This window comes from Echinops telfairi, unplaced genomic scaffold, assembly GCF_000313985.2.
Source record: "Echinops telfairi isolate 266 unplaced genomic scaffold, ASM31398v2 ScPeMD7_11;HRSCAF=52, whole genome shotgun sequence".
NCBI lineage: Eukaryota > Metazoa > Chordata > Mammalia > Afrosoricida > Tenrecidae > Echinops > Echinops telfairi.
Window position 1 is genome coordinate 18,010,827 of NW_022103908.1, and position 17,440 is coordinate 18,028,266.

The 17,440-nt window shown below is 39.3% G+C and overlaps 1 protein-coding gene and 1 pseudogene across 7 annotated transcripts in view; one reads left to right on the plus strand and one right to left on the minus strand.

The window, feature by feature from the left end:
* The window catches only part of PCDH9 (protocadherin 9), a 1,095,802-nt gene that overhangs the window by 941,229 nt on the left and 137,133 nt on the right, over window positions 1-17,440 (plus strand). The window lies entirely within an intron of this gene.
* LOC105979076 lies at window positions 3,378-4,705 on the minus strand (annotated as a pseudogene).

Here is a 17,440-nt window from a genome sequence, read left to right on the forward strand (position 1 = left end):
CCCCCCCCTAGACACTTTCAGGCTAAAAGTTTCAGCTAAAACAGAAATGGTACTGTTGAAGCCAAAAAATATTTTCTAATTGGTACTAGTCTACTCTTGTCTATTTTTTCAGTAAACATACAGAATGATGCAGTCACATGACCTCCTAATAACTAGCTGTAATAGAGTGAAAAAGGAAGAAGAAAAGAAAAAGGAGAGAAATGGGAAAAAGAGAGACCATAACATTGAACATGCACTCCTTTGTATTTGCATATTCAAGACTTCCAACGATTTCAAACATATAGAAGTTCAAAGGAACTATTAAAATATTTAGTGCTGTTGCTGTTGTTAAGCCCCCAGTCCATTTTGACTCACCATGATCCTATGCACCACAGAAGGAAACCCTCAGGGGTCCTGCCCTCACAATCCGTTCTAGGTGTGAAGCCGCTGTTGTAGGAACTGTGCCAATCCGGCTCCTTAAATGACTTCCTCTTTGATGATCCTCTGCTTTACCAATCACGATGTTCTCCTCCCAGACTGGTCCCTCCGGATGAAATGTCCTCCAGAGGACATGAGGCAAAGCCTCCACCTTCTCACACCTGAAGAGTATTCTGCCTGAACATGTTTTTTGTTTTGTTTGTGTTGTGTTTTTTTTCTGGCAGTATATTCAGGACGAGCATTCTCCCTCAATTCTGTAATTCAAAAGCATCCATTCTTCTTCAGTCATCTTTATTCATTAAACAACTTCCATATGCATATAAAACGAGGCCAACACAAATCCACTGCTAGCGTGTGAAATCTGACTCACAATTACTGACTGTATAAGACAGAGTGGAACTAACTGCTCTTGTGCATCCCGACAGTATAGTTCTTTATGAGACTCAAAAGCTTTGTGTTTGTTCCACAGGGCAACTGATGGTTTTGAATATCTGGCTTTGTCCTTGGCAACACAACTCATAGCCACTATTCTACCAGGGCTGCCTCTTATAAAGTGATTTAAATTACCATGACGTGGGGCAGGCATATCTTATTTCTCAAAGTGACACCTTTATGGTTAACATTTTTATTCTGCCCAATGCTATGTATAGTTTCATTTGATTGCTGCTCCCATGAACATTGATTGTAGATCCAAGTAATATGACATAGTTCACACATGGAATGTTTTGTCTCTTAAAAATGATGCTGCTTATTGGTCCAATTTTAAGAATTTGTGTTCCCTTTATTTTAAGGTACAATTCACACAACTCGGAGGAAGATTTTCTCTCTCATTTGTCAAGTCTGATCCCACCCCCCTCAGAAAAACTTATTGATAAAAGTTGTCAACTAAAACCAAAATGGTAGTGGCGGAGCAGAGAATTCTTCTTGGTTGGTTGCTCTTGTGCTTTCCCATAGAGAACAGGTCCTTGGTCGTGATCTTCATCAGTACGTGCGTGAAGTCCTTTTGGCCTTCCTCAAGCAGGATTGTTTCATTTGCATGCCCCAGGTTTTAAGGAGTCTTCCTCTTATCATAATTTCATGCACTTCTTCTTAGAGTTCAGATTCTCGAATATTTGCTCGACAAATAGTTTAGGTACTGTGAAAGAGTATACAGCTCTGCTGCACACCTTTTCTGGTTTTAAAACAAGCTCTATCCCCAGTTCTGTTTGAATGACTGCTTCTCTCCCAAGGTACATTTTCCATATGACCACTGTTATGACCCACACAGTCCTAGCTTCTTATGATCCACACAGTTGCGTGCCTTTCATAGTAAATGAACCACAGGCAGACAGCCTTATGTTTTCTCGACTTTCAGCCAAGATCCCTCTGAAGTCAGCAATGATAGCCCTCATTCTGTATTTCTTATCTTACCTTCCGGCAGCTCCTTGTGGATATGCTGCTGCAACTCTTTGGTTTTCTTTAATTATCTTTAGCCAATTGTCCTTTATTGTCACATGAATGATATCATTAAATCATCTCAACCTTCCATTGTTTCACCTTTCTTCGAAAGGGGCCTAAACATGAATCTCTTACAGTCCATTGACCTGGTAATTATCCTCCAAACCCTTGTCATCAGCCAGTGGGTGCTTCCAGAGCTGTATCCTGTCTGCTGAAACATCTCCAATAGTCTTCTTGCAGTCCCTGGAGCCTTGTTAACCAATGCCTGCTGGGCAGCTTGGAGTTTTTCTTCAGTAGCATTGGTTTCTGATCATGTGCTACTTCATGAAAAGGTTGAAGGAAGATTATTTATGTTTGGTACAGCGACATCTTCTTTTGATGCTCCTTGTATAATTCAATACATTGTACATTTTGTTGTAGTTATATGCCTTCCAGTTGGCTCCAACAGATACCGACCCTGTGTCCAACAAAAAGACATACTGAGCAGTCCTGAGTGGTCCTAACAATTGTTTTGTTTCAGCCCATTGCTGCAGCCACTCTATCATTCCATTCCATTGAGGCTCTTCCTCCTTTTCTAAAACTCCTCAACTATTCAGTCAACTAACATGATATTTTCCAGCTTCTTATTCTTCTCCATTCTCAACTTTCACTCTAATGCCAGTCATTTTTATTGTGTTCATAACACATTTCTGTGCTGATGGATCCATTTTGACTATTGAAAATGATGGTGCTAGGTACATGGTTGTATAAGTTTATTGTTTTACATTCCTTGAGACCTATCCTGAGGAGTACAGACTACCTTTTGGAAAGGCATTGCTTATCTCAGACATAGCTTTGGAGCAACTTATTCAACCACCATGAATAGTTTTGCTGAATCTCAAAACATATTTTTCTCACCATAAATCACTTATTTGTATGTTTAACAAAATTGACAATATTACATAAGTAAATAAATATAATGATAGAAGCTACAACTTATTTTTGCAATTGTCATTAATGCTTAAAATATCAATCTTGAACAGAACCAGGTGGTCAGTGTTGTGATTAGATATCTGAGTACTAATTGCACAGTCAGAAGTTCAAAACCACCAGCTGCTCCTCAGGAGCCCCCTACAGATTTACAGTTTCGGGAAACCACTGTAGGGTCTCGAGGCATCAAAAGTCCACTTGGGGCAGGTTGTTTGTTTGTTTGTTTTTTCTGTCATTTATTTGTTTTGTGTTTGGCGTATTTGGCAGCCACTGGTGACAAAACAGCAGAGACCTTCCTAAAACCAGCTGTCCTCTTCAGTCGATTCTATTCTGATGTAGTCACTAACGTGTGACCGAGTCGCCTTGAGCCCTTTACACAATGAATGATTGATTTGGGGCCAGAGATGACCTGGACTCTCTTCTGATACACTTTTTATTTTTAAATGAGATACAGCCAATATTATTCAAAGTATCCAATATGTATATTTAATGTACTGTTGCTAAAATGTATGTCCCACTTTACATGATAACTGGTTGTTGCGTCTTTAGTTTTCTCATGCTTTTAAAAACAGCTTTCTGTAGAAGCCAGAGTCCTGAGTTGCCAAGTTAGGAGCCTGCGATCCCCACTTCCGACTAAGTTTCTTCTCATGACCAACATCTGGCTCTAAAGAGAGGGTTCTTGGTCTTTACAGTCACTTGCTGACAGGGTTCGGCTACAGTGCTACCCACCACCATGTGACCTAATTCAGAATCAATCTTGGCATCTTGGCTTGCATTGTCAATCCAATACACAAGGTACCTTTCAGCTTCTACTAGGTTCATGTTCATTTTTTCTGCTACTGTGTTAGTGCTGATACACCGGTGCATGCGACAAGAAGTCTCATATATGAAGAGATGGGCATTTTCTATGAAACCGTCAAGCAAGCCACCAGGAACAAGTCATTCACAAGCACCAGTACACAACCCCTCAGCTTTTTCTGAGCCCCATCAAAGGCAAAGTTTACAGGCAAGCACCCAGCACTGTAATTGGGCCCATGTATGTGTAGGATTCCTGATGAGAAATAATGAATAGGTCTTTTAGCATCTGTTGGCCCTTTCAGAGAGTGGAGAATATGTGGACAAATTACCTGAGTTGCAGTAAGAGACTACTATGTTGGTAAAGGGAGAGATCGATGATGTTATCTAGACCTGTGGAGTGCCTGAAGAAAACAGACTTTTGAATCAGCCAGGGTCATTGCTGAAGAGACTGGAGTGGAGAACTCACAGAACTATTATCTCTGGTCTTTTTCAAACCTGTAAAGTCTTCCATTGCTGCATCCCAATTGTGCATTAAGATTTCAGAGGCCAGTTTTACCCAAAGGGAGCTCAGAGCATGCCTGCTAAGGACTGGAACCAACACTCTAAAAAAAGTACAGATATTCTGCTGCTCCAGAGTAATTCCCACGATCATATTGGAATTCTGAATCTCTGTAGAGAGTGTCCATGTTCCTGCCTAACTCCATGCTTATCTGCCAGGTAGTCAAATAGCATCCGGCCATCTCTGGTTGACTCCATTGGTCTTTTAGTTTCCATATCTTTAAACATCTTCACCATTGGTTCTGTTTCCACTTGGAGTGGTTTTAGTTGTGCAACCACTGTGGTTGTGGTTGTTGCTGTTGTTGTTCTTTGTTTGTTTTTCTTGCAAAGCATGTGAAATATCATTGGAATAAAGATTTTCATAAAATCCACAGCAAAGCCTACCATGTTGACATCATTAAGAAGATCCAATTTCCTATGTAATATTTTTTTCATTATACAGCTCTTTTAGAGAGAGAAATTCCAGCAGTAGGAAGACTAGATTCAAAATATTTGCAAAACACGCAGTCAAGTCCTACTCCAACATCTGGCTAAGCAAACACCTGGCTCTCTTTCTGATGGTCACCACCCTCCAAACTTTCAATCAGGGGCCAAGTATGCTAACTCTTTGAGCCACCCACAGACCCCATCCTTTTTTGTGAGATTTTAAATCATAATTTCAGATAATCCCCAATGTACAGTGGGGTTTCATTATCATGACTCTACTATAAATCAATTCTTATGGAAATCAGGCATATTTTAAATAATTTATTTGTTATTTCCTTTTATTATCAGTATCTATATACATTCCATTTTGAAAACACGGGAGTGAACATCTGAAAATGATAACATCAGCAAATGATGTGCTGCAACATTGTATGAAGTGCCTATTATAAGGATTTAGGTGTAAAAAGTAGAACAAATAAACAAAAAGAAAAATAAGCTATGATCTTAAGTATAATTCATTATAACTTCAGTAATCCTTAAATCAAGGAAAATCTGCAATTCAAATATTATTCATCTAGCCTTGTGAGGGTTGGTATCTACATACCATAAATCCAGTGAGTAACATTATTCTTAGGGATAAAGAACAGATTATAATCATTTAAAGTTTAAATTTGTGTAATAAAAGTAAGGACAGAATAGAGACTAAACTTTCAGAAAGTTCACCGTAAATATTGGTTACTAGTAATTGTTATGCTTGCTTTGAGGTTGATCTTAATAAGAGCTATTTTTACATTTGACTATGTTCCTCACAAATATTACTGCAAACTCCACAGCAATCCCATAAGGTGTGTATAACTAAAGGGTTTGATAACTGAAGATTCTAGAGCCTAGGGTAGGAGGCTAATTAAACCTCACCCAAGACTCACAACTGCTATGTTTCTGAGCCAAAATTTGATCCACAATCATTCTGAATCCAAAGCCTATGTGTTTTTATTGCATTACTATGCTACTTACTTCGAGGCTTGTGCCGCATGGAGGCCCAGTCTTCTCTTTAATTCTTATTTAAGAGCGGCGCCCATTATACCTTTCTCTTGCTGACTTCTTAAAGCAATAAAAGAGTCAGCTAATTTCTTAACAAAAACAGCACCCTGACTGCACAACCTTGGAACAGAGTTTGCGCACTCCCATTATTCTCCATCTAGAACCTACCTTCACCAATTGACTTCCTCTCAAATATATATATGTATCTTCTTATCTACAGGAGGTCTAAATGATTTATCCAAAAATTGGGGATATTTGAGAGTTAAAGGGGGCACTATTATTACTCAGAATCCCTGGGTGGTACATTTGGCTTTTCACCAAAAAGCTGAAGGTCTTGGTCCACCTGTAGTCACTGAAGCTCTGGAAATACACTTCCAAAATGTCCATCATTGAGAACACTGTAGAGTACCGTTTGATTCTGACACACCCAGGGTTGCCATGGGTTGGATTCAGCTGAATAGCCACCGTTTAAATGGATCTGAACAACTACTCTGCAACAACAGTTGCAGAACAGTGCTGTGCTGGGGGACAATTACATTATTAAATATGAAAAGGGCATATTACATCCAAAGGAATCCTGTTGGATTGAGGGGTGGGGGGTGGTATGTGCTCAGTGGGAGGTGAAACTCAGCCATTCTATGGGAGAAATATGTGGCAGTTTTAGGAAACCCTATCCCACCTGTCCCATAGGAACACTAAGAGTGGGTATTAACATCAAGGCATCACGTTTTGGAGTTTGTTTCCTCCTAATAACACCATAAGCAAATTATAAAGTGCACAATTATATTGTGCTTTCAGGGATCTATATGAGTATGTTAAAAATCTTGCTACTGGGGTCCCAGGTCAATCATGCCCAGATTTGTTTCAAAGACAACTTGCTCAAACAGGTCTCTGCAGTCAGTGGACAGCTGCAGGCAAATTCTCTCAGTGAGACCCTGGCCTTCGTCTCACTAGGGGGCCTTCAAAAAAAGTTTCCATCAAAATGTAAGCCAGCGAAGGGCTCTGCAGGGCCAATTAAATTTCAGGCAGATGGGTCGGCTCAGAAGGGTATGGAGGCTGCTAGGGAAAAGTTTGAGGAAAGTTGAAAATTGAATTGCTGACTAAAAGACCAGGATGTTTCCCCTTCCATCAAAGAGATGATCCTATTGATTCTGCTAGCTGAAGGATGGTCCCTAGGAGAACAGGTTTGGAAACCTCACCCCCTCTGCCCTACAGAGTTGATCTTGCCCCTTCAGACTTTGGTTGTCATTCACAGAACTTGAATAACTTCTAAATGAAGTACATTTTAAAGCCCTCCCTGGTGTGATTCAAACAGAAGAGCATAGGATGTTGGTGGGGAGACTGAGAGACATGGAAACACGGTCTTCTAAGTATATAGTTTGTGATGCAGAGTACATCCAGAAACCATAGCTTTGCATGTAGGTAATTTTATTTAATAAAATTCCAGTGATTTTATACTTTTTTACTTTCCCCCCCCCACACACACCCACTTACAGTCAACTTGGCAGAGTCACAGGTTTTGATTGCAGATTCAAGCAACTATGGATTGAAATTATTAAAAAATTTAAAAGTGGTCAATGCAATCTTCAAAGGCTAACAATCAGTGTAAAATATGATCGGCATATATTTTATTGATTTGGTTTGGCTACTAGGTATTATACACATTCTAAAGATGAGTTCAAGTACATAAGAGGGAGTGCAGAGGTTATTTGCAAATGCTGTGCCATCTTCTCATTTCATAGAAGGAACTTCGAACATCGGCAGGTTTGCTTATCCACAGTGCGGGGAGAATGTCAGGGCTGGAGTTGCCTGGGACCAGCCCTCACAGATCTCTAGGGCAGAACTGCACGAACCATAATTGTCTTTATTCTCTTTCTCTCCCATGCTTCCTTTTTTCAGAAAAATCATTTTCTTTTACACATAGTACTGATGAGATCATCAATGTCCTTGTGAACCTTGTTTTCTTAGAAAATTACCTTCTTCATCAGTTTAACATCAAATGACATTACTGGACTTCCGTTTTTAAGCTCCCTCACTCCGTTTTTATTAGTCATGTTTTTCAAGGATTTAGGCAATAAAATCAGAATTTCTAATTAATAGAAATGCTGATTTCTGTACTTCTAAAAGTACAACTTGTCATTTATTTTCTCTCTTCTTTCAAATATGAGAAGCTCACATTTTCTGAGGGTCCCTATCATTTATCTGTAAACAAATATCCATTTTTCCTTATTTCTCAGAATTAAGCAACATCTCGATTATCTCTTGTCTGAGAGATAAAATTGACTTCAAGGAAAGTCTCAATTTTATCAGCTACTCAACTTTTAGATAAGAGACTTGTCTAGCCGATTCCCTGATAGTTAATGGACTCACAGCACTGCCGGGTTTAATCTGAATTAGAAAGCATTTTCCATGCAACATGCTGTTCTGGTGCATACCTGCCTTTCTCTCTCTCTCTCTGCAATCACTTGTTCTCTTTCTATAATTTCCTGGCAAAGTTCATCCCCGCCAACAACTGGCATCTATTCATTCTGCTCTGTAGTGTTTTTCCTATTTTTTGTAGCTTTTCAAAGTAAAGCTAGGGTGTGGGGAGTCTGAGGCATGAAAACTGTTCTCACAATAAAATGATTGGTAGGTTCCCTCCACTCAGTTCTAACTGATGGCGTCCCCGTGGTGCGGAGTAGACCAGGTCTTCCAGGCTCTCATCTGCATGGAAGGAGAACTCCAGGCCTATCTTTGGAGGAGCCTCTGCGTCCTGTTGAATCACCGATGTGGTGGCTAGTATTTGAGCATGTCCTGGTTTGTACCATCCAGAGACTCTTATCTCCATAGCCAAATGCAAATCCATGTACTTTCTTCCAACACAATGACCATATATAGGATTTCTGAGCTTGTCACTCTTTATAGGAGCAGTTTCATCTATCGCCCACAGAGTGGCTGGGGCGCTGTCACTGCCTCCACTCATCCCCCTGTGCTGCCATAGCTGCTGAAACCCCGGCATGGTTTCCTGTTTCCGTTCTCTGTGGAAGGAAGAAGTACCTTGTACGACACGTGATGACTTTGTCACCCTGATTACTGAGATGTTCTAGTGTTAAAAAATAAATAATTGTTTGAATTTCTAATCCAGTTAATATCAATAAATATACTCCATATAAACAGATGCTCTTTGGAGTCCTTAGTACTTTTAGAGAGAATAAAGAGTGCATGCAAACGAAGCATTTGGGAATCACTAATATAGTCTATTCAGAGGCAGTGTCTTGCCACATCCTGATCAGAACTAGGAGATGCATAATTTGTTAAATATTGCAGGCACACTTTTGTTATTTCTCTTCTTCACTGAAGAGACATCCTAAGCTCTAACCAAAGAACTCTGGTGGGGCGGTAGGGCCTGTTATGAATGACCAACCAGAAGGTCTGCAGGTCAAAATCATTCGCCCCCTGCAGGAGAGAGATGAGGCTGTCTCCTCTCGGTACACCTTCAAGTCTCAGAAACGCACCCGGGCAGTTCTACTCTGTCCTGTTGGCTCACTGTGAGTTAGAGTGGACCTAATGGCCGTGAGTTTGTGTGTTTGCTTGTTTTTATGGTTGGAGGCTATAACTAGTTTACCAGCTTTTCAGATTTGGGAGGGGCCACGTGGGGGGCGGGGAACAGTGCTAACCTCGGTGTCAGGGACTGTAGTAGTTCACAAGAGGAAGAAAGAAGAAACATGGGCAGGTGAAAGGCAAACTGCTGGGGTGCGGAGGCTGGTGGGGCATAGTCTAGTTTAAACTGCTGATCCAAAGGTGATGATCCCAAATGTAAACCCCCACCTACCCTACCAGTTTGAAAATTGACAAGAAAATTGACCCAAAAGATATGTGATTAGCCCAAAATATCACAACCCGCAGGAAAGAAGAATGCATTCGAAGCTAGGTGAAAGTTGAATTTAGAAAAACTAATTTAAAAAACAAATAATACTACAAAATGATCCGTGTTTATCCAGTATTTGTATTCATTTGCTATATCTATAGAACTTCGTATCTATATGTGCATTAATGAATTACCATTGCTAAAAAAAAGTTGGTCTTTTTCCTTTGGTTATCTAACCCTAATGGACTTGAATGTTTTTGCAATGAGTCGGGCGCTGGCCTGGTCACAAAGATCGCCAACCATCATTCGGAAGGAAGGGAGTGTGGTGGAATGGATCGCAGGTGTTCAATGATGCCTCCGTCATGGCTATAGATGAGACCAAAGGCAAACATACAGTCAAAAACTGTGAGCATCGTAGGCTTCCTCATGGGTAAAATAGATCCAGGAACCTGAGATGGTTTTGCATTTCTGAAGTCAGGGAGCTCCATGCCAGGACCCTGGGGACCCCGCCCTGGGCAACCCTTCATTTGTATCCTTCTGGATATAGCAAGTCAATTATCTGGATATAGTAAATCAAGGACCGGAAGGTGAAAACTCACACTCTTTAAAAGTAAAATCCAAGAAAGGAGAGACTTATAGAATATGTTAATAAAGGTGCTTTGTTACCAAGCATATCTTTCCCTAAGCACCTATGGAAAGATGTATCCTTAATCCTGGGTTTGCTGGTCCTTCAGGCACAGAGATCCTATCACATTATGCATCTGGGTGACCACAGGAGCAATTTTGTTTTCCTTTAAGGCATATGGCTAAATCATTTAAAAAACAAAACAAAACAAACCACCCTCTTAGAATAGGTAACTTTAAGATTAAATATGAATTACAGACTCGTGTTAAGACTTTAGTAGAATTAAAACTGCATTCTGGCTGCCCTATTTAAACACACACACACAGACAATGCCTCTGATTTTCCATTCTCACATAGCTGTAAGTATAGTCTCTTGTCTGTGTGCACTTCCGGTGAATTAGCCAACTCAGAAAGGGTAGTGGGAGATAGCAGGTTAGATCTAGGTATCTGAGGAACTCAGCCAGCTTGCAGCTGACACGCTGAAAATATCGGTGGGAAAATCCACCCTGAGCATGTGGCCAGCAGAGCGAATGCTGAGGTGTCCAGCATACTTCCATGAGGGTAGCTGGAGATTGCCTGTCTGGCAGTCCAAAGCACTGTGATCTTTGAACTTGTGACCCCTGACCCAGCTCCAAGTTGTTAACATCAGAGAACTGCTGCTCACCTGCAAGAAAATGCTCTTTTTACTGCGTGCTCTGAGCTGCCACTGGGGAGCGAGGGAAAGAGAGGGGTTGCCAGGAGCTCAGTCTGAAGGACGGTGTCCTTTCAACTTTTAGCCCCAGCCCAGCTAAGTGGTGCTTAGGTAGCTGACAATGAGTACAGAGAAGTGGGAAGTAGAAAACTGGGATGCAACTCCACGTGGAGTTTGGATCCAGGCTGATCTTTACTCTGCAATGAAAATGGATTCACCCACTTTCCCCCTTGTGTGCATAATATAGAAGCCTCCATGCTTGGGCAAGCATATATGTTTGTTGAGCAGTTTTTAGAGAACTATATAGATATGTTTGTTGATTTAGTTAACAGATATTTCTACTAGTAGTATTGTGAATATTAGTTGCATCATGAATTGAGTCACTACCATCACCTTTAGATACAATTGAATAACTGAAATTATGAATTTGATTAAGAAGCCACAAAAGCTATCATGTAGAAAGATGGTTCTTTATCTCTGTCAATGATACACTCATAAGTAATACCTTTTAATTTTTATGACCTCATTTTATATTATGTGCAAAGGACCTCACATGGCTAAATGAAGAGTCGACAATTCTTCAGTTTAAAATGCTGAGAAACAGAAGTTTTCAACAGAGATAAATTTAACATATTACACATTTATGTGGCATGTCAGCATTAATATGAATCTGAATTTATAAGAAAATTAATAGTGATATCTATGCTGCATTCATTGAGATGATTTAATAATCCAAAGATCCAGTCAATCAACAATCAGGCTGAAATCATTATGGTTTCAAAGACTTAAATTCAAAGAATGAATTAACATCTTAAATCTAAGTTACAGTGAAATTGAAGACCCCGAGGGTCCCAGTGGCTACTAAGCCAAAGGTTCTGAGTTCGAACTTCCTGCTCGCTGCTTAGTGGGAGGACAGTGTGACTATGGGCTTCCTTAAAGGTTTGCAACCTTGGAAACTCTCTAGGGCAGTTAAAATTTACTCCTCAGCAAAGAGTTTGCTTTACATTGACATTCGCTTCCTGTCACCAGTGACAATTTAATGGTAATAATAATATAGGTGTTAAGTGTGTGTGAACAGAATTCTTATATATGCTTTAGAAGCAGTGTCTTCTTGCTAAAGAAATACATATAAATAAAATAGAATTTTCTGAACCAGAGATTTCTTGTTTTCATAACAAGATCTCTGAACATAAATTGTTGCAGTGTAATGGCAATGTCATGATATCATCAAATCTAAAGTGTATTCTATGATCCTAATCTGTTATCCTATTCCGTTTTGGCTGTTAATGGATTCCAATATGCCTGCACTAGTCCGATAACCCCAAACTAAGCAAACCCATTGCTGTACAGTCAGCTTCTAAACCATCATGTCCCTATAGAGCAGGATGGAACTGTACCATCGGGCTGTGGACTTTCATGGGAGCAGACTGCTCTAGCTTTCTCTTTCAGAGGAGTTGATGGTTTCAAACTCTTGACCTTTCAGTTAGAAACGGAGTCCATAACCACTGAACCGCAAGAGCTTCTTCAAAGCAAAGAGCAAATACTCTCTGTGCTTAAAGGCATAAAGTTATTTGGAAAAAGATGAACTATTAACAATTTTTGAATCAGGAAGAATAGACTTGTAGAAGCTGTGCAATGCCTGTGTTATATCTCCCAGTCCAGACCAGAGGCCGTGACCACCCCTTCAAACAAAGCAAGCTTGGAAAGTGAATACTGAACAGAAAATTTACAATCTGAATAATTGTTTTATGCCTCTGATTTACCTTTCACTTTCGGGCATATTGACACTCAATAAATTCTAAATGTATTAGATAGGATGCATGTCAACTCTTTTTGAATGGAAAATTAACAACTTTTGGAACAAGTGAGAAAGACTAAGCATGGAGACATGCACAAGGTGTTCAGAAACCCAGAAGGTCTAGTAACTCAATCTATGTAACTGAAGGAAGTGCTGAGAAAGGGGTAAGCGATGAAAGCCTAAGAGGGAGAATAAGAGTTGGCCAAGTAAAGACATGTCGAAAGGAAGTCAGAAGATAGTTAACCAGACCCTTATGTAATGTGAATAAGAAAGATGAGACTGTTTCATATAGCTCCTTTAAGGATTTATAGTCCTAGATATCTCTTTTGGGTCACAGTGAGTTGTGATCCATTCAATTGCAGTAGCTTTTTAAGTGATGTAGAAAATGCAAAACAAAAGTCTGATCATGAGGGCTACTTTTAATCTATAAATTATATTTGGTAGAAGGACATCCCTATGCACTGGCCCCCACCCCTACATGAGTGTGGTTCTAGATTCAAGCCATGCTGAGATGAAACCCCCACGATACAGATCCACAAACTCTCATCCTTACCTGTGGTCAATGAAGTGGTATCACACCTTTAGGATTTCCCAACACATTAAAGTTGTTAAAGTAGACCGTCTTTTTGTTTATTTTGTTTTCCTGTTAATTTTCTAAGAAAGAAGGCTTCCTTATTGCAGTCTGTGAAATCACATTATTGATCCTTCATGAGGTCTGCTTTTCTTCTAGAGGATAAAGAAGACTGGAAGCCACTGAGAGTCAGTCTTGAGACCTGTGGGCTGTCCTCACCCAGAAGATCAAGTTGAATAGTTGAAATTGGAAATCTTTTGTTTTATCAAATTTTCTATACAATCATTAATGCCTATATATTTCACACACAAATATACTTGGGAATTGAGCAAAATCTTCATATCCTTGTGGTTTCATTAAATGAGCCCATTACAGCCTACAAAGAGGGGAAATCCTCCAAGCAAATTCTTCCAGTGGAAGTGGAGCTCCAAAAGTAGTGACGGGGAAGTGTCTATCACTCCTGAGCATCAATACTTCAAGTGCACATTGATACAGTTTTCTGGAAATAAACCAGTGGCTACTGAGACCACTTTGATCATGGTGACAGCCCTGCATGTCAGAATTGATCTCTGCTCCATTAAATTGTCAATGACCAATTCTTCTTGGCATTCGATGGCTGCACCTTTCACGTGAGGTGCCTGTGGGTGACTTGAACCCCCAGCCTCTCAGTTAGCAGAACAGTATGCCAATCATTTGAACCACAGATGGTTTCCTATGTAGATAAGCAGTAATTGGAGAGCAATTTTAAAGGAGGATAAATTATAATCACATATTTGCCTTAAGGATTTATTGTCAAGATATGATTTCTTATCCATATATTTCCTTTAATTACTTTTAAGGATTAAAGAAATAATTTATTCTACTTCTTAATTAATAGTACTTTTCACTTAGCGATGATTCGTGTATATAACATATTTTATGGTGATATGAGAGCTGCATTTTAAGACATCATAAGTTCAACTTAGTATTAGAAATAAAGCGAAGATGTCGACCTTAGGACAAAAACATTGAAAGAAGAAACGCAACTTCTCTCAGCCCAAATACTGACTCTCTGCCCCATGAAAAATGATGCTTCTCCCACGGGCGGGTTGAGGGCAGGCTGCACCAGCAGGAAGTGGCCCAGCATTTGAGCAACAACGAAACCCCTTGAATTTTCATCAGCTTGAAAGTACTGTCAGACTGCCCAGAAATGCCTTGCTCAATGAATCCAGCTTTCTGTTTCTTCTCTTACATTAAATTTGAAAGTCGGACATAAAAAGCTCAGGAACTAAACTATAACACCAATCTGATGTTCACTTCTTCCCTTAAATGGTTAGAATAATTTCGAAGCATTTCCTTTTTTGTGTGAATAGATATTTCCATTTCATTTGCTATGGGTGCGTTTTACTTGAGAACACAGTATGATTTCCTTTTGTTGCTGTCTCTTCCTCTTCTTTGTTTTTCTCTTTAACAATAACAACAAAACAACATTTCTAGGGCAAATTTGTAAAGAAAATCACAATTCTGCTTTGTTCTTAAATGGTTTTATTTATATGTCAAAAAATGGAGAGCTGACTTAGATATATTTCTTACCTTAGAGGATAATCAAATGTGTTTTCATATTCACTTCCACTCACGCATTCTACTTCCCCAAACAATTTTCAGTAACATCAACTGACTCTTTTCTCTGTGTCCTATTTTAAGCACTGCCAGAAGAGGACTAGGGAGTAGGTGGGGGACATGGTATCTTCCTTCTGGACTAAACCCTTTGAACAACAAAAACAAGCTATTGACCAGAGATACCAGATGCAGGCCACCCCCAGGCTGGAAACACACATTGCAGAATTTCCTTTCTAGCAGAGGAAATTGTACCTTCCCACCTTGGGCGAGGTTATAGATAAACTCCATTGAGTGCATAGTAAGAGGCCTAGATGAATAATTTAGGAAAGAACAATGATTGACATTCACAGTGTTAAATTCTATATTCTACAAGTCTACTGAGCCCTCCAGACCATATGAGTTAGGTGGCTGGATGGATCTACTCCTGTAAAGATTTATGGTCTTGGAAACACCATTTAGGGTTACCATGAGTCGACATAGTAACTCATAGTACTATAAGTCATCAACTGCAACTGGACAGCCCTGATTATTTTTTTCTTTTATTTTTCATACCTTTGCAAGGTACTTGTCTTTATTCCCAATGTTTGTAAATGAAAATAAGCAAATAGCAATAACCAAAAACAAAACCAAAAAACCCCCAAGGCTTTGGAAAGTGTAGTAACCTTAGTGCATGTGGATTCTGTGCCACTATTCCACCCTGACTCCAGAGAGTGTAATAGCCAGGCAAATGCCACCGTTGTAAGAAGCACTGGTAGAAGTTGTTCCTTGGGGAAAAGATGTGGCTACCAGTCTGCTTTGGGAAAGATTGACAGTTTGGGAAATCTTGTGTCAGTTCCACTCTGTCTTGTAGAGGCACTGTCAATCCGAATCAACTTCAGAGCAACCAGGTTGCTTTTATTATTTTTGTTATTTGCTGTCCAGTCAATTTTGAGTCATATTGGCCCCTGTATTTTGTGCAGAGTAGAATTGCTTGACAGAGTTTTTAAGTTTATGACCTTCTGAAGCAATCCCCAAGACCTTATTCTGGAGGCGTCTTGGCGGGTCTTTGAAGTGCTTCCCAAGGTTTAATGATTGGTGTGCCCAAATCCCAGTATAAATCATTCAGATCAAATCACAGGCAGATTCCAAGCAAAATTATTTTTTTCAGATGTTTCTTATCTGTGGACTAAGTTGTATCTGTGCTTTTTGCTTTGTTTTAAAACATATTTTGTTGTGTCCTATGGGTGCAAGTTTTACATGGGTTTTTAATATTCCTCATAAATCTGAAGAAATGTTAGTACACCTGAGGATTATATTTTAGATATTTGTAAGGTCCGAAGTAAGTGTCAATAATGCTGTTTCGTCGCCCACTGTTTTTGAATTGAGTCCAACTCAAGTTACTGCTTTCATGCTTAAAAGTAGTTTTGCTAATGCAGAATTTGATTTAAAATTCACCTAAATATTATTCATAAAATGTTCTGTCCTTGTTTTTTGGTTTGTTTTCTCCCCCTTAGATTCAGTCAGAAATTCCAATTTTACCTACTTGTGAGTATCAAGAAGAGTGAGCAAGGGAAATCAAATGATGGCATGGATTTAAAATATAGACACATTAGGTGTCACCTTCACTAGGCATTAAACTAATTAAAATGCCCCAATGTCTGTAAGGTTCCTGACAGATGTAAACCAAACCACAAGAGCATATTATTTACAAATGCAAATCATAATCATTGCAAGAACAGAATGTCTAAATACCTGCATTGAATATGATTACAGTAATCCAAGAAATGATAACAAAAATTTGAGCAAAATGTCTTCCCTGCACACTTAGTTTGGAGATATATAATACATAACATGAAGTGTTTTCTTACAGTTATACTTCTCATTCAAGGATTTCTTTAGAGCAAGTGGCATCAGGTGGCTTCCTTTCTCCCACCTCTAACTCTGTGTGCCACGTCGTGCCTATCTTTGAACAACTCGTGTAGCTGTTGTTAATGTCAGAGCTCTTTTCCATGAGATGCAGATTCTGAAAACATGTAATCTCCAGTTCTGAATCAATAGACTTACGTACAATTAAATATATGCTTCCATTTTTAGTTAGGTAATAAGTATATCACATGGTTGTTTTTTTTTTAATCCTGATAAATTTGGACAGGTGCCAATAATTGCAAACTTTGTTCCTAGCAGTAACAGTCACTTCACAGTAGTCATTCTGATTATGAGGCATTCTTCGGAGAAGCATGCTGACCAGTTATGTTTTCCTTTTCCATGGAAGATATGAGAATATGCTTAGCAGAAAGCCGAGTGAGGTCAGTAATTAATTCAGGACTGTTTCATGAGTCAACAATAATATGGATCCCTATGGAATACACTTTCACAAATATAGGGTTAAAACAAAATATGTTACAGATTGTCTTCTATGATTCAGAAACATAACAGAATACTCGTGTAATACATTTCATTCAGTGATTTCATGATATCAACCATTGACCAGTGATCATGGCTTTAGCATCAGACCAACGGGAAAACTCACAGGAAGGGTGGCATTTACATAGATCCCTGCTTTCAGCCACCTGCACTTTTAAACAGAAATGGCAATGTGTGTGAAAGGTTCTTAATATATTTTCAGGAATCACCAATCTTCTTTTTGCCCCTACTATTTTCCTTTTGTTATTTTTTTTCTTGGG